The sequence below is a fragment of the Salvelinus namaycush genome, unplaced genomic scaffold (assembly GCF_016432855.1).
Source record: "Salvelinus namaycush isolate Seneca unplaced genomic scaffold, SaNama_1.0 Scaffold208, whole genome shotgun sequence".
In the NCBI taxonomy this organism is placed as follows: Eukaryota; Metazoa; Chordata; class Actinopteri; order Salmoniformes; family Salmonidae; genus Salvelinus; species Salvelinus namaycush.
This window is the reverse complement of record NW_024058875.1, coordinates 161,842-181,770: the sequence shown is the minus strand read 5'-3', so window position 1 is coordinate 181,770 and position 19,929 is coordinate 161,842.

Here is a 19,929-nt window from a genome sequence, read left to right as displayed (position 1 = left end):
AATGTTTTAGTTATTTTTATTTATTTATTTTTTTACAGTCAAATCACCTTTAAATAAAGTCAAAACAAATTATTGAGTTGATTTGGCCATGACATTTTGAAAATTGCACAGTTGACCCTATCGCTCTCATTCATTTTTAGCTAGCGGTGGCTAAAGTTACCTGAAGTTTGCAGTGTATTACAGTTTCTCCTGGCCCATAGACTACTTTCAGGGTAAGGAACCATTTAACATAAATGCTGAACTTCCCCTTTAATTCAATTGTTTTTTCCCCCCTAATTTAATGTCAGATTCTGCATGAATGCACTTGAAGCTTGCTCATTACCTCAGATACCCTTAATGCAAAAAGCAAAGACTTGTGCATTTATTCATTTTATTTAAAAAAAATATATAGGGTACCAGTCAAAAGTTTGGACATATACCCATTCCAGGGGTTTTCTGTATTTTTAGTATTTTCTACATTGTAGAATAACACTGAAGACATCAACACAATGAAATAACACATACGGAATAATGTCGTAAACAAAAAAGTTTAAAAAAAATATCAAAATACATTTTATATTTGAGGTTCTTCAAAGTAGCCACCCTTTACCTTGATGACAGCTTTGCACACTCTTGGCATTCTCTCAACCAGCTTCATGAGGTAATCACCTGGAGTGCATTTCAATTAACAGGTGTGCCTTGTTAAAAGTTAATTTGTGGAATTTCTTTCCTTCTTAATGCATTTGAGCCAATCAGTTGTGTTGTGACAAGGTAGGGGTGGTATACAGAAGATAGCCCTATTTGGTAAAATACCAGATCTATATTAAGGCAAGAACAGCTCAAATGAGCAAAGAGAAATGACAGTCCATCATTACTTTAATGCATGAAGGTCAGTCAATGCGTAAAATTTCAAAAACTGTGAAAGTGTCTTGAAGTGCAGTCGCAAAAACCATCAAGCGCTATGATGAAACTGTCTCTCATGAGGACCGCCACAGGAAAGGAAGACCCAGAGTTACCTCTGCTACAGAAGAAAAGTTCATTTGAGATACCAGCCTCAAAAATTTCAGCCCAAATAAATGCTTCACAGAGTTCAAGTAACAGACACATCTCAACATCAACTGTTCAGAGGAGACTGCCTGAATCAGGCCGTTATGGTCAATATGCTGCAAAGAAACTACCACTAAGAAGAAGAGACTTGCTTGGGCCAAGAAACGCGAGCAATAGACATTAGACCGGTGGAAATCTGTCCTTTGGTCTGCTGAGTCCAAATTTGAGATTTTTGGTTCCAACCGCCGTGTCTTTTTGAGACGCAGAGTAGGTGAATGGATGATCTCCACATGGTTGTTTCCCACCGTGAAGCATGGAGGAGGAGGTGTGATGGTGTGGGGGTGCTTTGCTGGTGACACTTCATGATTTATTTAGAATTCAAGGCACTCTTAACCAGCATGGCTACCACAGCATTCTGCAGCGATATGCCATCCCATCTAGTTTGCACTTAGTGGGACGATCATTTGTTTTTCAACAGCACAATGACCCAACACACCCCCAGGCTGTGTAATGGCTATTTGCCCAAGAAGGAGAGTGATGGAGTGCTGCATCAGATGACCTGGCCTCCACAATCACCCCATCTCAACCCAATTGAGATGGTTTGGGATGAGTTGGATTGCAGAGTGAAGGAAAAGCAGCCAACAAGTGCTCAGCATATGTGGGAACTCCTTTAAGACTGTTGGAAAGCATTCCAGGTGAAGCTGGTTGAGAGAATGCCAAGAGTGTGCAAAGCTGTCATATCTGTCATCAAGGAAAAGGGTGGCTACTTTAAAGAATCTGGAATATATATATTTTTTCCGATTTGTTTAACACTTTTTTGGTTACTACATGATTCCATATGTGTTATTTCATAGTTTTGATGTCTTCACTATTATTCTACAATGTAGAAAATAGTAAAAATAAATAAAAACCCTGCAATGTTTAGGTGTGTCCAAACTTTTGACTGGTACTGTATTTTATTAACAATATAAAACATACACATACAAACGACTACATCATATACAAACATCACGACATCACATACCCACTAGCCACCATCCCTATCTCCAGAACACATCACTTTCTGCCACACAGCCTCAAACTGCATCATTTTGTTTCTCTCCGTCGCCCACGCTCTTTAAATGTTTTAATAAAGCATTTGACCTTTCCATTGTGTGAACGACAGAGGATTGGCTGAAATCCGGTTTGAGTATACTTTTTTTTGTTAGATAATTGATTAGAAGAGTTTTGTCCAACCCATCGGGTATCTCACTGCACCCTCATATGACATATCCTGAAATATACAGACAGATGAATTAAAAGTACATTTACATTGTAATACCTCTGACATCCATCTTTCCAACTCCACCAACTTTGCTATTTTGTAACCAGAGGCATGAATTATTGAGTCATTAGTAGTTTTACACTTGAGGCATGACTGTCATTGTGCTGTAGAATTTGGGATTTTTTTCTCTTGTATAATACATTCTATATATTAGTTCATACTGGAGTAAGCATACTTTTTCATTCAACTGTAATTTCTTTAGTTATGTTTCAACATTCCCTCCATCTTGTACCAATATCAGTTATTTTTAAATCATGGTTCCAATAGTTCAATTTTTTCTGAGAGATTTTCAATTGTATAGGTTCTCTGCAAGGTTTTGTATAACTTACCTATGATATGAATATCCTTTACCTACTCAAATAGGATTCCCTCAAGATTGCTCTGATATCAAAAATATTTTAAATCAAAGTTTTGTGATATAAAACTTTTAAGTTGTATGTATTTGAAAGTATCTACATTGGTCAACCCAAAATTGCTTTTTAAAGCTGTTATGGAAATAAATGTATTTCCTATTACCAAGTAATTTACGGTTTCTATGCCTTTTGTTTTTCATGTGGGCTAATTTATCAATTAATTCTGAAAAGCTGTCCAAGGATTGTTCCATAAGGTTGTGTTTCTAAGGAGTGATATTGGTTCTTGTGAAATATGTTTCTTTTTCTTCCATGTTGTTAAAGTGTTCTTAAATATGAAGTTGTTTATGTTCTTAGCTTTATCCTTTGAAAATAGACATGTAAAATGATTCCGGGGATGAGCATGCACATTTTCAACATGTACCCATTGTTCCTCTTTAGCGCATTTAACTATACATGTATGTTTCAAGTGAAAGCCTTGGACATCCTTGGGTTATTTTCCCATATAAAGTATGTTATGACGGAGTGTACTTTTTTAAAGAATATCTTCGGTGGGGTAATTGGTATTACTGAAAATAAATACAAAAACTTTGGCAGCCATGACATTCTAAAGACGTTATTCTACCTGTAAGATTTAAGGTGAGATTATTCCATTTAATTAGATCTGCTTCATATTTGTTGTTTGTTGCCACTTATCCTAAGTATTTCATATTGTTTGTGGTCCACTTAAAGGATTGCTGTAGATCGTGAATTATTATTTTTATTTTTCCTATTGCCATCTTTTTTTTCACGTAAATGTTATAACCTGATATTTTGCTGTATTCTGCAAATATTTTTAGCAAAGTGGGCATTATGTTTTCAATATTGGTCAGGTATATCAGGAGATCATCTGCAAATAAGTTTAGTTTAAATTAATGTTTACCAATACCTGTTACGTTTGGGTCCTGTCTAATTATTTTTGCAAGTGGTTAAATTGCCAGTGAAAACATCAGGGGAGATGCCTGTCTTTTGCCCCTTTCTAAATCAATTGCATCAGATAATGTATTATTTGTTTATATTTTTGCTTTAGGAGATTTCTACAGAATTTTTATTGCATGTATTATTTAATTGATTCATCTTATACAGTATGAAAATGAACTTACACAACCTAATTCTCCCCCGGGCATGTTAAATGTAGCCAGGTGGTAAAAGCACATAGCTGTATTCATTTATATCCACTAGATGGCACAACCTAAGTCTCCTCCGGGCATGTTAAAGAAGTTTAACCAACACAACCTAAGTCTCCTCCGGGCATGTTAAAGAAGTTTAACAACACAACCTAAGTCTCCTCCGGACATGTTAAACACGTTTAACCAACACAACCTAAGTCTCCTCCGGGCATGTTAAAGAAGTTGAACCAACACAACCTAAGTCTCCTCCGGACATGTTAAAGAAGTTTAACAACACAACCTAAGTCTCCTCCGGGCATGTTAAAGAAGTTTAACAACACAACCTAAGTCTCCTCCGGACATGTTAAACACGTTTAACCAACACAACCTAAGTCTCCTCCGGGCATGTTAAAGAAGTTTAACAACACAACCTAAGTCTCCTCCGGACATGTTAAACACGTTTAACCAACACAACCTAAGTCTCCTCCGGGCATGTTAAAGAAGTTGAACCAACACAACCTAAGTCTCCTCCAGACATGTTAAAGAAGTTTAACAACACAACCTAAGTCTCCTCCGGATATGTTAAAGAAGTTTAACAACACAACCTAAGTCTCCACCGGACATGTTGAAGAAGTTGAACCAACACAACCTAAGTCTCCTCTGGACATTTTAAACACGTTTAACCAACACAACCTAAGTCTCCTCCGGACATGTTAAAGAAGTTGAACCAACACAACCTAAGTCTCCTCTGGACATTTTAAACACGTTTAACCAACACAACCTAAGTCTCCTCCGGACATGTTAAAGAAGTTGAACCAACACAACCTAAGTCTCCTCCGGGCATGTTAAAGAAGTTGAACCAACACAACCTAAGTCTCCTCTGGACATTTTAAACACGTTTAACCAACACAACATAAGTCTCCTCCGGACATGTTAAAGAAGTGGAACCAACACAACCTAAGTCTCCTCTGGACATTTTAAACACGTTTAACCAACACAACCTAAGTCTCCTCCGGACATGTTAAAGAAGTTGAACCAACACAACCTAAGTCTCCTCCGGACATGTTAAACACGTTTAACCAACACAACCTAAGTCTCCTCCGGGCATGTTAAAGAAGTTTAACAACACAACCTAAGTCTCCTCCGGACATGTTAAACACGTTTAACCAACACAACCTAAGTCTCCTCCGGGCATGTTAAAGAAGTTGAACCAACACAACCTAAGTCTCCTCCGGACATGTTAAACACGTTTAACCAACACAACCTAAGTCTCCTCCGGGCATGTTAAAGAAGTTTAACAACACAACCTAAGTCTCCTCTGGACATTTTAAACACGTTTAACCAAAACAATCTAAGTCTCCTCTGGACATGTTAAAGAAGTTTAACAACACATTTTTTTTACATTTACATTTTAGTCATTTAGCAGACGCTCTTTTCCAGAGCGACTTACAGTAGAGTGCATACATTTTATTACATTTATTTTTTTTTTTTTTTTTTTTTTTTACATACTGAGACAAGGATATCCCTACCGGCCAAACCCTCCCTAACCCGGACGACGCTATGCCAATTGTGCATCGCCCCATGGACCTCCCGGTTGCGGCCGGCTGCGACAGAGCCTGGGCGCGAACCCAGCCCAGCCTGGGCGCGAACCCAGAGACTCTGGTGGCGCAGCTAGCACTGCGATGCAGTGCCCTAGACCACTGTGCCACCCGGGAGGCCAATGTTGTGTTGGTTCAACTTCTTTAACATGTCCGGAGGAGACTTAGGTTGTGTTGTTAAACTTCTTTAACATGTCCAGAGGAGACTTAGATTGTGTTGGTTCAACTTCTTTAACATATTCTTTAACAGACCTAAGTCTCCTCTGGACATTTTAAACACGTTTAACCAACACAACCTAAGTCTCCTCCAGGCATGTTAAAGAAGTTTAACCAACACAATCTAAGTCTCCTCCGGGCATATTATCGACATGACCCAGCAACTGTCTCCTATCTCTCCCTATACTGTACACACAGGGTCACACAGGTGGGGTTGGTCAGCAGCCGGCTTTAAGTCAACAATCTCAGTATCGAATCAACACCAACTTTAACCTTCATCCATAAACCCTTAGAACCATATTTACTCAAAACACCATAAAAAGACAAAGAAATACTACTGTATATAAATACTACAGTATATTGATCCATTCAATGTATGTCACGAAAAGGCAAAATATTGTGTTGGCAAATGTCCAGAGACAGTCACTAGGCCTCTACCTCTAGGTCCCAATCTACTATGGTAGTTGCTCCACATGTTCCTCTGATAAGCTACTGTAGGTGGAATATATCCACTCCTCTCAGATCTAAACATGTGCCTGGGGACTAGAAGCAAGGTGTTGTTTCAGGACAGTGCCAGAGAGTTCCGTGTTGTTTGATCTGTCCCCTTAGTTAGATTTCATTACAGGAAACTCATCTTGCCAAGGAGATGAAAAGTAGCAATTTCATCTGCAATAGTTTTATTTTTCTCCAAACGCTAAGCTCAGTTGCAAACTCTGACGAACCTCTTATAATAATATGTGGCAACAGTAGGTAGGCAGACTTAATTTACTGGTATTTTTAAGAATAAGTATAACGAATGCGAGTGCTACTGTTGTCATAGATAGCAATGTATTCACTTAGCCAGCCCTCACACATTGGAAACTTGTGATTTCAATTAGCACTGTAGAGAATTGCTCTCATCAGTGATCTATTTTTAGATACAAGATTTTAGTACTTTGATTTTGTCAGCATCTCTGACGTACAACTCTTGGATGCAGAGAGGGGAGTGCAGAGAGTGCAACGTATTTGTTGTGGGATAAAAATATGTTGGCATAGAGCTGAAAAAGTGTTTGGTTGACTTCTGCACCTAGCACCTACCACATTTTGTATGCCCTAGTAAAGTATTTATATCATGAATATGTGTTCTATATCGGTCTCCCCAAAGTTTTTTTCTGTACAGGTTTATAGAAAGCTCACAACTTGCCTGCCTGTTTATATTTCTGTCTGTCTGTCTCTCCGTCTGTCTTAACTCTGTGTTTGTCTGTCTCTCCGTCTGTCTTAAGTCTGTGTCTGTCTGTCTCTCCGTCTGTCTTAACTCTGTGTTTGTCTGTCTCTCCGTCTGTCTTAACTCTGTGTCTGTCTGTCTCTCCGTCTGTCTTAACTCTGTGTTTGTCTGTCTCTCCATCTGTCTTAACTCTGTGTTTGTCTGTCTCTCCGTCTGTCTTAACTCTGTGTTTGTCTGTCTCTCCGTCTGTCTTAACTCTGTGTTTGTCTGTCTCTCCATCTGTCTTAACTCTGTGTTTGTCTGTCTCTCCATCTGTCTTAACTCTGTGTTTGTCTGTCTTAACTCTGTGTTTGTCTGTCTCTCCGTCTGTCTTAACTCTGTGTTTGTCTGTCTTAACTCTGTGTTTGTCTGTCTCTCCGTCTGTCTTAACTCTGTGTTTGTCTGTCTCTCCGTCTGTCTTAACTCTGTGTTTGTCTGTCTCTCCATCTGTCTTAACTCTGTGTTTGTCTGTCTCTCCGTCTGTCTTAACTCTGTGTCTGTCTGTCTCTCCATCTGTCTTAACTCTGTGTTTGTCTGTCTTAACTCTGTGTCTGTCTGTCTCTCCATCTGTCTTAACTCTGTGTTTGTCTGTCTTAACTCTGTGTTTGTCTGTCTCTCCGTCTGTCTTAACTCTGTGTTTGTCTGTCTCTCCATCTGTCTTAACTCTGTGTTTGTCTGTCTCTCCGTCTGTCTTAACTCTGTGTTTGTCTGTCTCTCCGTCGGTCTTAACTCTGTGTTTGTCTGTCTCTCCGTCGGTCTTAACTCTGTGTTTGTCTGTCTTGTGTACGATTCAGTATCGGTAAGACCTCCCTGGTTCCATTCCTCTAAGTCCCAAGTGTCTTGTTGTACGTTTCAGTACTGGAAATACCTCACTGATGCCAGTCCTCTAAATCCAAGGTGTCTTGTGTATGATGCTGTATCTTTAATACCTCCCTGACGCCAGTCCCCTAAATCTCAAGTGTCTTGTGTACGATTCAGTATCTTTAATACCTTCCTGTCTCTACTCCTCTGTCCCAAGTGGTTAATCAGGAAGATTAGCCTCCAATGTCTAAATCCTGGATGACGATGGAGTCAGAAAGTCATATTCTCCATGATATTAGCATACCCTGCTATAAACTAGAGAGAAGGTGAAGATATAGCAGTAAGGTCAAATCTAGCTCCAGCACAATGACCTGTTTCTTTGTTTGTACGTCACAGTGAATTACTGACACACATTGACCTACTATTCCCCTTGTCTGTGATGCACCACACAGATGCACAGAGAAGGTCAGACCCACATGTTAGTAGATAAGAGTATGATGCATTCACATCGTGTACCCAGTATTCTGCTATGTAATTTAGCAACACTTAACCAGAAAGATACAGTAGGAGCTCTCTCTCTCTCTCTCTCTCTCTCTCTCTCTCTCTCTCTCTCTCTCTCTCTCTCTCTCTCTCTCTCTCTCTCTCTCTCTCTCTCTCTCTCTCTCTCTCTCTCTCTCTCTCTCTCTCTCTCTCTCTCTCTCTCTCTCTCTCTCTCTCTCTCTCTCTCTCTCTCTCTCTCTCTCTCTCTCTCTCTCTCTCTCTCTCTCTCTCTCTCTCTCTCAATTCAATTCAATTCAATTCAATTCAATTCAATTCAATTCAATTCAATTGACTTTATTGACATCCCAAGTTCATTATTACTTACATTGTCAAAGTATACATATCAAAAAATAAAAATCAAATATATATGTATATATATACAAAATATATATATATTTATATATAAATAAATGGTGGGACCAACAGTAATAACAATAGTAGTAGTGGACATGGGATCACCATTAACAACAACTACAACAACAATATTAATCAGAACAACAATACATTAAATCAATGGTAGTAGACCAGTGTCAATATGACTTGAGAAGACATATGACCTGGTATGAAAGACAAAACAAAACTAAGCTAAATGGGAAATATTATCAACATTACTTTGCATGTTTCACTGGCTGTCCCTCAGGTTGTGGCAGGAGGACACATATTTGGCTGCCAAAACTGCACATTTTGGCTTTTCACCCAATAAATATTTGATTTTTTCTTCATCTTTTATAGTTTCAAATTCTTTGTATTGAGTTATAATTTTGGGAAAGAAATATGCTCTTAGGTCTGAGTATTTGTCACAGTGTAGTAGGAAATGCACCTCTGTCTCTACCTCTCCCCTGGAGCAGAGTGAGCACAGCCTGTCCTCTCTGGGCAGCCGGGTTTGTCTGTGACGACCGGTCTCTATAGCCAGACTGTGCTCACTGAGTCTGTACCTAGTCAATGTTTTCCTCAGTTTTCTATCAGTCACAGTGGTCAGATAGTCTGCCACAATGTACTGTCTGTTTAGAGCCAAATAGCATTGAAGTTTACTTTGATTTTTTGTGGTGTCTTTCCAATAGGTTATATATTTTTCTTTTTGTTTTGTGATGATTTGGTTGGGCCAGATTTTCTGAGGGCTGTCCCGAGGCTCTATGGGGTTGGTTTGGGTTGGTGAACTGAGCCTCAGAACCAGCTGGCTGAGGGGACTCTTCTCTGGTTTCATCTCTTGACATTGTAGAGCTGTGTGATGGAATGTTTTAGGGTCACTTGTTTTTAGATGGTTGTAAAATTTGATGGCTCTTTTTTCTATTCGAATGAGGAGGGGGTATTGGCCCAATTCTGCCCTACATGCGTTATTTGGAGTTTTTCTTTGTACTTGCAATACAGTCTTGCAAAACTCTGCATGCAATATTTCAGTTGGATGTTTGTCCCATTTAGTAAATTCATTATTAGAGAGTGGACCCCATACTTCACTGCCATATAGAGCAATTGGTTCTATAACTGATTGAAAAATTTTGAGCCAGATTCTAATTGGAATTTCAATTTTGATGTTCCTTTTAATGGCATAGAATGCTCTTCTTGCTTTGTCTCTCAGCTCATTCACAGCCATGTGAAAGCTACCTGTGTTGCTGATATTTAGTCCTAGATATGTGTAGTTTTTGGTGTGTTCTAATAGAACTGTGTCCAAATAGAATTTATATTTGTCATCCTTATTTCCCGACCTTTTTTGGAATATCATTATATTTGTTTTTTTTAGGTTAACGGTCAGAGCCCAGGTCTGACAGAACCTGTGAAGACGATCTAGGTGCTGCTGTAACCCCTCTTTAGTGGGAGACAGCAGCACCAGGTCATCTGCGTACAGCAGACACTTGATTTCAGTGTTGTGTAGGGTGATACCAGGTGCTGCCGATTCTTCTAATGTTTTTGCCAATTCATTAATGTAGATGTTAAATAATGTTGGACTTATTGGGCAGCCCTGTTTCACTCCCCGCCCCTGAGAGAAGAAGTCTGTTTGCTTGTTGCCAATTTTAACCGCACATTTGTTTTTAGTGTACATTGATTTAATAAAATCATATGTTTTCCCTCCAATACCACTTTCTATTAGTTTATAAAAAAGACCTTCGTGCCAAATTGAATCAAATGCTTTCTTGAAATCTACAAAACACGAGTAGATTTGCCTTTGTTTTGGTTAACTTGTTTATCAATTAGAGTGTGGAGGGTGTAAATGTGGTCTGTTGTACGATAATTTTTTAGAAATCCAATCTGGCTTCTGCTCAGGACGTTGTGTTCGTCAAGGAAATGATGTAGTCTGCTATTTATAATACTGCAGAGAATTTTCCCCAAGTTGCTGTTAACGCAAATTCCTCTGTAATTATTTGGGTCAAATTTGTCTCCATTTTTATAGATTGGTGTGATCAATCCCTGGTTCCAAATATCGGGGAAAATACCTGCAGTGAGGATAATGTTGAAGAGTTTGAGTATAGCCAATTTGAATTTGTGGTCTGTATATTTGATTATTTCATTTAAAATACCATCAGCACCACAGGCCTTTTTTGGTTGGAGATTGCATAGTTTTTCCAATAATTCTTCTTCTGTAATTGGGGTATCTACAGGATTCTGATAGTCTTTGACTGCTAATTCAAGGATTTGTAATTTTTCTTGTATATCTTTTTGTTCTGGGCTCTTTGTTATATTGCTGTAGAGGTTTGCAAAGTGATTTCTCCACATATCCCCATTTTGGATAGCCAATTCCTCATGATGAGGTTTGTTTAATTTATTCCAATTCTCCCAGAAGTGGTTTGATTCTATGGATTCCTCAATTCCAACCAGCTGATTTCTAATGTGCTGTTCCTTTTTTGTTCTTAGGGTGCGTTTGTATTGCTTCAGTGTTTCCCCATATTGAAGGCGTATATTTTTGTTGTCTGGTTCTCTGTGTTTTTGATTAGATATATTTCTCAATGACTTTCTTAGATTTTTGCAATCATTATCAAACCATTTTTCATTATCTGTTATTTTTGGTTTGCTCTTATGCTTCTTTAGATTAGCCAAGGAGGCTAATTTGTCAAATATAAAGTTTATGTTCCTAACGGCCAAATTTACACCTTCATTGCTGAAGGAGAATGTTAAGGCTAAAAAGTTGTCCAGGAGAGATTGTATTTTTTGGCTACTAATTGCTTTTTGGTAGATGTCTGTACTGTTTGCACTCCATCTATAGGCTTGTTTAGTACCATGTAATTTATTGGGCCGTGATGCTTCATGGTTGGGTTCTGCTCTTCTCAGATACACTGTGATTTTACTGTGGTCTGAGAGAGGTGTTAGTGGGCTGACTGTGAAGGCTCTGAGAGACTCTGGGTTTAGGTCGGTGAGGAAGTAGTCTACAGTGCTGTTGCCAAGGGATGAGCTGTAGGTGTACCTACCAAAAGAGTCTCCTCTCAGCCTGCCATTGACTATGTACAGACCCAGTGTTCGACAGAGCCTCAGGAGCTGTACTCCGTTTTTGTTTTTCACTTTGTCATAGTTGTTTCTGTGGGGGTATGTGGGGAGGGAAAGGTTATTGCTTCCTGGTAGGTGTTTATCCCCATGACTGTTAATAGTGTCTTGTTCTTCTGCTGTTCTAGCATTCAGGTCTCCACAGACGAGTACGTTGCCTTGGGCCTGAAAGTGACTAATCTCCCCCTCTAGAATGGAGAAGCTCTCTTCATTGAAGTAGGGTGACTCTGAGGGGGGAATGTATGTGGCACAGAGGAAGACGTTTTTATCTGTCAAGATAGCCTCCTTGTTGATTTTTAACCAGATAAAGAATTCTCCTGTTTTGATCAATTCGATTGAATTAATTAGTTCAGATTTATACCATATTAACATTCCCCCTGAGTCTCTGCCCTGTTTGATTCCTTTTAATTTAGTGGATGGTATGATTATCTCCCTATAACCTAGTGGACAGCCAGTGGAAACATCACCTCTGCACCATGTTTCCTGTAGTACTACAATATCAACATCATCAATTTCTTTCAGGAAGTCTGGGTTTCTGCTCTTTAGCCCAAAAGCAGAGGACTTCAATCCTTGTATATTCCAACATGCAACGTAAAATGACTTCATAACTTTTTTTTTCTCTTTCTTTTCTTTACCTTTCAAAATGAGACAAACATTCAGAATCCAAGAAGAACCATTAAAACAGGATTTTTCAATTAAAGTAAACTCTTATTTTGCAAATGTGATTTGTTTATCATTTAAGATAGAATTTGTGTCATGCCACTTGGGTGGATGTAGTGTGAGGATGGTGGTGTTCTTGTGCTCATCTTACCATGACCCTCGGCCTATCACATGTGAGCATAGTAGACTCAGCATTTGTTTAATGTCACTCATTTGGTTGGTGGGGGCTGGGCCAGTTGCTCCTCTCACAGCCTGTGCGTAGCTCTGCCTGCTGGGCTGTGGCTCCTCCAGGTGTGGGTCTGCGGTGGGGAGGAGGGGGGTGGTAGGCCTCATCTGGGTGGCTCTGAAGCTGGGCTGGGGTGGTCTGTGCTGCGCTGGCTGTAGTGGGCATTGAGGTTGGTGGTGCTGTGGTCGTGGCTGGGGGGTCCAGGGTAATGGTCCGGGGTGTTGTCTCGGTGATCTCGGCGGGGTGGAGATTGCTCCGCTGTTCCTGGGTGGAGAGGTCGGGCTGCGGTTTAAAGCGACGTCCTTGAGAGTCTTGGCAAGGATGGGGACTGTCTCCCTGTACAGGTGAACATGGTCATAGAGACAGTCCAGATCGAGGGTGGGATGGTGGGCCAGGTGTACATTGGGTCGCAGGGCACAGTCCCGGGATAGGCTGGCGTTTATTCTTTGGATTGTGGCAGGGTGGAAGTCCCTCCTCTGTAGAAGGGTTGACACTATGATTCTTGAGTTGGGGAAGATTGCGGAGGCCTTCTCAATCACTCCCCGTAGTGAAGTCGCCACCCTCTCCTGCTGAGCACGCAGGTCGTTGCTTCCGGTATGTATGATTATGTGGCTTGGCGACCCGAGATGGTTCTTATCAAGCAGCTCCATGGCACTCTGCGTTGTTGGGCACCACACCTTTCTCGTTTTGTGTCTAGGGAAAAGTTTCTTCTCCTGGACATACTTCCCATTTGAGTCCATTAACAGGACGATGTCAGCCAGTGTTTCTTCTGGACTGGGGGGGGCAGAGTGGGGGCTGGTGGGTGTTGGAGCTGGGGTGTGGCTGGTCTGTGTCGGTGCCACTGTCAGTGGGAGGCTGTTCTGTGGGTTGGGGAGGAGGGGTGCAGCAGGCAGGGCTGGGGAAGTCTGGCTGGTTGAGCTGGGCTCCTCTGCTGTGTGAGGGCAGGTCATAGGGTGGTGATCTATCTGCTCCTGCAGCCTGTCCTCTGCTCTCTTTCTCTCCTGCAGCTCCTCTCTTAGTGCGGTCAGCTCCTTATTGCTCCTCTGCCTGTCTTTTTGGAGCTCTCTCACCTCCTTTGTTAGATCAGCCAGCTCTCTCTTGAGTCCGTCTCTCTCTTGCTGAACCTCTTTCAGCTGTGTTGCAAGGCTGCTGTCCTGCTCTGTCCTCACCTTGGTTAGGAGCTCCTCTAAGGTGTGGTTGTCTGGTTGCTGCTTGCTCACGCTCTCCCTGAGCAGGACCACCTCCCCCTCCAGTTTGGTGAACTCATCCCTCATGGCAGCCATGGTGGTGAGGAGGGCCTGAGCCTGCTCTGCACTGAGGGGGTCGCTCTCCTCCTGGGGCGTGTCCTCCATTATGGTGGGAAGAGAGGTGCTGGATGTGCCTTTTTGGGTGGGGAGGGTAGGGGTGAGGGTGGTGCTGGTGGAGTTTGTCTTGTGGGAGGGCATGTCACTGGTGGTGTTCTTCTCTCTCTCCGCTCTCTCCTTAATGGTCTGAAAGTCTGTTTCAAACAGCCTAATGTTTCCTTGCACCATGACAGTCCCAGTCTTGTAGAGGTTGATTGTTATCATGGTGCTGTCAGGGTCGTCTGTCTCTTTGATTTTCAGCTTCCACCCATTACAGATTCCCTCTTTCTTTATGCATGGGTAGTGAGAGCAGACTGCTGAGCGCCATGCATTTGGCTGGTCAGTGAGAAAGATGAGATTACTCACGTCACCGTTTTTGTAGAGGTCTGCAAAAAGGGTTTCTGGCCTCTCCTCTAGTAGTTTCTGTTTGAAAGCTTTCCTCATTGTGTCATTTTTGGCCTTTTTTGGGTAGAGAATGGATTCTGCGCTGAGGGGGAGTGGGGACATGGTGTCTGTGCGCTCTGCTACTACCGCTGCTGCTGCGCTGTTCTGCTGCCCCGTTGCCATGGCAACCGATTTGTTCGTCTGCTGTTCGTGCTACTTTAGTTCAAAAAACAGCAAAAAGAGTGAAAAATCCTCACACAAAAAACTGAAGATATGTTTACAGTTAGTCCGTGCTCCTTTTTGGTTTTCTCACTCGGTTTGGTCGTTTGATGTAGTTGTATTACCTGCCCTTGCTAGGTTTGTTCTAGCTCGTTTCTTCTGGCTAGCTTGTTAGTCTGCTGGCTAGGTCTTTGTTGTGTAGCTAGCTAGCTAGACTCAAAACTTCTTAACTTGAGGCGCAAAGTTACTTTTTTTTCTATTCTGAATTAATAGAGTTGTTGTTCATTACTTCCTGTCTGGAATTCTTCTTCGATTAGAGTGTTTATCTCATTCTGAAAACCAAAAAAAATCAAATATATCAGGAGCTCATGTTGAGCATGACTCTCTCTCTTTCTCTCTCTCTCTCTCTCTCTCTCTCTTCAAATGTCATATTATGTCTATATATAGTGGTGTACTGATGTGCAAATAGGGAAAATAAATATTGTTTGTATTTACAATGGTGTTTGTTACTCACTGGTTGCCCTTCTTGTGGCAACAGGTCACAAGTATTGCTGCTGTGATTGTACAATGTCGTATTTCACCCAATATATATCGGAATTTATCAAAATTGGATTGTTTTCAAATGCTTTGTGAGTCTGTGGAATCTGAGGGAAATATGTGTTTCTAATATGGTCATACATTTGGCAGGAGGTTAGGAAGTGCAGCTCAGTTTCTACCTCATTTTGTAGTTAATGTGCACATAGCCTGTCTTCTCTTGAGAGCCAGGTCAGCGGCCTTTCTCAATAACAAGGCTATGCTCACTGAGTCTGTACATAGTCAAATATTTCCTTCATGTTGGGTCAGTCACAGTGGTCAGGTATTCTGCCACGGTGTACTCTCTGTTTAGGGTCAGTCACAGTGGTCAGGTATTCTGCCACGGTGTACTCTCTGTTTAGGGTCAGTCACAGTGGTCAGGTATTCTGCCACGGTGTACTCTCTGTTTAGGGTCAGTCACAGTGGTCAGGTATTCTGCCACGGTGTACTCTCTGTTTAGGGTCAGTCACAGTGGTCAGGTATTCTGCCACGGTGTACTCTCTGTTTAGGGTCAGTCACAGTGGTCAGGTATTCTGCCACGGTGTACTCTCTGTTTAGGGTCAGTCACAGGGGTCAGGTATTCTGCCACGGTGTACTCTCTGTTTAGGGTCAGTCACAGTGGTCAGGTATTCTGCCACGGTGTACTCTCTGTTTAGGGTCAGTCACAGTGGTCAGGTATTCTGCCACGGTGTACTCTCTGTTTAGGGTCAGTCACAGTGGTCAGGTATTCTGCCACGGTGTACTCTCTGTTTAGGGTCAGTCACAGTGGTCAGGTATTCTGCCACGGTGTACTCTCTGTTTAGGGTCAGTCACAGGGGTCAGGTATTCTGCCACGGTGTACTCTCTGTTTAGGGTCAGTCACAGTGGTCAGGTATTCTGCCACGGTGTACTCTCTGTTTAGGGTCAGTCACAGGGGTCAGGTATTCTGCCACTGTGTACTCTCTGTTTAGGGTCAGTCACAGTGGTCAGGTATTCTGCCACGGTGTACTCTCTGTTTAGGGTCAGTCACAGGGGTCAGGTATTCTGCCACGGTGTACTCTCTGTTTAGGGTCAGTCACAGTGGTCAGGTATTCTGCCACGGTGTACTCTCTGTTTAGGGTCAGTCACAGTGGTCAGGTATTCTGCCACGGTGTACTCTCTGTTTAGGGTCAGTCACAGGGGTCAGGTATTCTGCCACGGTGTACTCTCTGTTTAGGGTCAGTCACAGTGGTCAGGTATTCTGCCACGGTGTACTCTCTGTTTAGGGTCAGTCACAGGGGTCAGGTATTCTGCCACGGTGTACTCTCTGTTTAGGGTCAGTCACAGGGGTCAGGTATTCTGCCACGGTGTACTCTCTGTTTAGGGCCAAATAGCTTTCTAGTTTGCTCTGTTTTTCTGTATATTCTTTCCAATGTGTCAAGTAATTATATCTTTGTTTTCTCATGATTTGATTTGGTCAAATTGCGTTGCTGTTCTGGTCTGTTTGTGAACAGAGCCACAGGACCAGCTTGCTTAGGGGGCTCTTCTCCAGTTTCATTTCTCTGTAGGTGATGGCTTTGTTATGGAAGGTTTGGGAATCGCTATAGGTGGATGTAGAATTTAACGGCTCTTTTCTGGATTTTGATAATTAGCGGGTGTCAGCCTAATTCTGCTCTGCATGCATTATTTGGTCTTTTATGTTGTACACAGAGGATATTTTTGCAGAATTCTCCATGCAGAGTCACAATTTGGTGTTTGTCCCATTTTGTGAATTTGGTTGGTGAGCAAACCTCTCTGTCTATCTGTCTCTCTCTCTCTCTTTCTCTCTCTTCACAAATATGCCAGGCTCACACACACACTTAGTATTAATCTGGGTAAATACAGTAAACCCCAGCTTTTGATTAGCATCATGCCAGGCTTCAAATATAGTACAACCCAGCTGTTGATTAGCATCAGGCCAGGCTACAAATACAGTAGACCCCAGCTGTTGATTAGCATCAGGCCAGGCTACAAATACAGTAGACCCCAGCTGTTGATTAGCATCAGGCCAGGCTACAAATACAGTAGACCCCAGCTGTTGATTAGCATCATGCCAGGCTATAAATACAGTAGACCCCAGCTGTTGATTAGCATCAGGCCAGGCTACAAATACAGTAGACCCCAGCTGTTGATTAGCATCATGCCAGGCTACAAATACAGTAGACCCCAGCTGTTGATTAGCATCATGCCAGGCTACAAATACAGTAGACCCCAGCTGTTGATTAGCATCATGCCAGGCTACAAATACAGTAGACCCCAGCTGTTGATTAGCATCATGCCAGGCTACAAATATAGTAGACCCCAGCTGTTGATTAGCATCATGCCAGGCTACAAATACAGTAGACCCCAGCTGTTGATTAGCATCATGCCAGGCTACAAATACAGTAGACCCCAGCTGTTGATTAGCATCATGCCAGGCTACAAATACAGTAGACCCCAGCTGTTGATGAGCATCATGCCAGGCTACAAATACAGTAGACCCCAGCTGTTGATTAGCATCATGCCAGGCTACAAATACAGTAGACCCCAGCTGTTGATTAGCATCAGGCCAGGCTACAAATACAGTAGACCCCAGCTGTTGATTAGCATCATGCCAGGCTACAAATACAGTAGACCCCAGCTGTTGATTAGCATCATGCCAGGCTACAAATACAGTAGACCCCAGCTGTTGATTAGCATCATGCCAGGCTACAAATACAGTAGACCCCAGCTGTTGATTAGCATCAGGCCAGGCTACAAATACAGTAGACCCCAGCTGTTGATTAGCATCATGCCAGGCTACAAATACAGTAGACCCCAGCTGTTGATTAGCATCATGCCAGGCTACAAATACAGTAGACCCCAGCTGTTGATTAGCATCAGGCCAGGCTACAAATACAGTAGACCCCAGCTGTTGATTAGCATCATGCCAGGCTACAAATACAGTAGACCCCAGCTGTTGATTAGCATCATGCCAGGCTACAAATACAGTAGACCCCAGCTGTTGATTAGCATCATGCCAGGCTAATGTCTCACAAAGCTATGGCCACAAGGGACAGGAGACGAACGCTGATTTAGTGTGTGATTGTGAGTATCTGCATGTCACTGTCTGTGTGTGTACAATATAATTTATCATTCAATGGGTTTATCAAAGCCCACTCATATTAGTTGGGAGCAATGAGTGTTAGCACATCTTGTTCAGAGTGCAATCGATGGAAAACAGCAAGGAACCTGCTCTCCACAATGTTCCCATTATTCCTAAACTGATGGGATTCAGGTAGTGCCAGCTAGGGCCCTTGTCTTTCTTATTAACACACTGCTCTCCTTCTCCAAATCCTCTCTCCCTCTCTCTCTCTGTCTCTGTCTCTCTCCCTCTCTGTCTCTCTCCCTCTCTGTCTCTCTCCCTCTCTCTCTCTGTCTCTCTCTGTCTCTCTCCCTGTCTCTTTCTCTCTCTGTCTCTCTCTCTCTGTCTCTCTCCCTCTCTCTCTGTGTGTCTGTCTCTCTCTCTCTCTTTCTGTGTGTCTGTCTCTATGTGTGTCTGTCTGTCTATCTCCCTATCTCTGGGTCTGTCTCTCCCTCTCTCTCTCTCTATCTGTGTGTGTCTCCCTCTCGCTCTGTGTGTCTCCCTATCTCTGTGTGTGTGTGTCTCCCTTTCTCTCTGTCTGTCTCCCTCTCTATCTGTTGCTTCCCTCTTTCTATCTGTGTCTGTCTCCCTCTCTATCTGTGTCTGTCTCTCTCTCTCTCTTCATCTCACTCTCTCGTTGTCTGTCTCCCTCTCTCTTTGTCTGTCTCTCCCTCTCTCTGTGTCTGTCTCCCTCTCTCTCTCTATGCATGTCTCTCTCTGTGTGTCTCTCTCTCTTTGTCTCCCTCTCTCTCTTTGTCTATCTCTCCGTCTGTCTCCCTCTCTCTTTGTCTGTCTCCCTCTCTCTCTCTGTGTCTGTCTCCCTCTCTCTCTGTGTGTCTGTCTCCCTCTCTCTCTGTGTGTCTGTCTCCCTCTCTCTCTGTGTGTATGTCTCCCTCTCTCTCTGTGTCTCCCTCTCTCTGTGTCTCCCTCTCTCTGTGTCTCCCTCTCTCTGTGTCTCCCTCTCTCTCTCTGTGTCTCCCTCTCTCTCTTTGTCTCCCTCTCTCTCTTTGTCTCCCTCTCTCTCTTTGTCTCCCTCTCTCCCTTCGTCTCCCTCTCTCCCTTTGTCTCCCTCTCTCTCTTTGTCTCCCTCTCTCTCTTTGTCTCCCTCTCTCTCTTTGTCTCCCTCTCTCCCTTCGTCTCCCTCTCTCCCTTCGTCTCCCTCTCTCTCTGTGTCTATCTCACTCTCTGTGTCTGTCACAACCAAGATAGTATGAAAATACATGATCCCAAAGTAAAACACTGAACATTACACCCAAAAACACCAAACTACAAATATTTGATGGTATAGTTCTCAAAAGCAATTGTACACGAGAGGGCGTGTGTTGTGACTTTTTTAGCACGGCTGTGCTGCGGTCGTAGATACAAGGCAAAGTCGATAACACTACAAAGGATTATCAACATACAACAAATGTATGACCACTTTTCATTAAATAAACTTTATTTTGATAAATGTATTTATACTATTTCATCCTTCCACAAGGATATCCTGACACACATCTAGGGTTGCTAGCCAAGTATGTCGGTTGGTCCTTCTATTGGACGGGAAATCATGTGTTTAATAAAAGCCTTATTGCTTTTCGCTTGTTCTTTTCCGTGGTATCAAGAACAGCGTAGTGATACTTAAAATAGAACATTAAACAAGTACTTCTGCGTCATACCCGTGGAAAATTGTATTAGCAGGACGTGCAGGACGCTTAGAACGTGTCT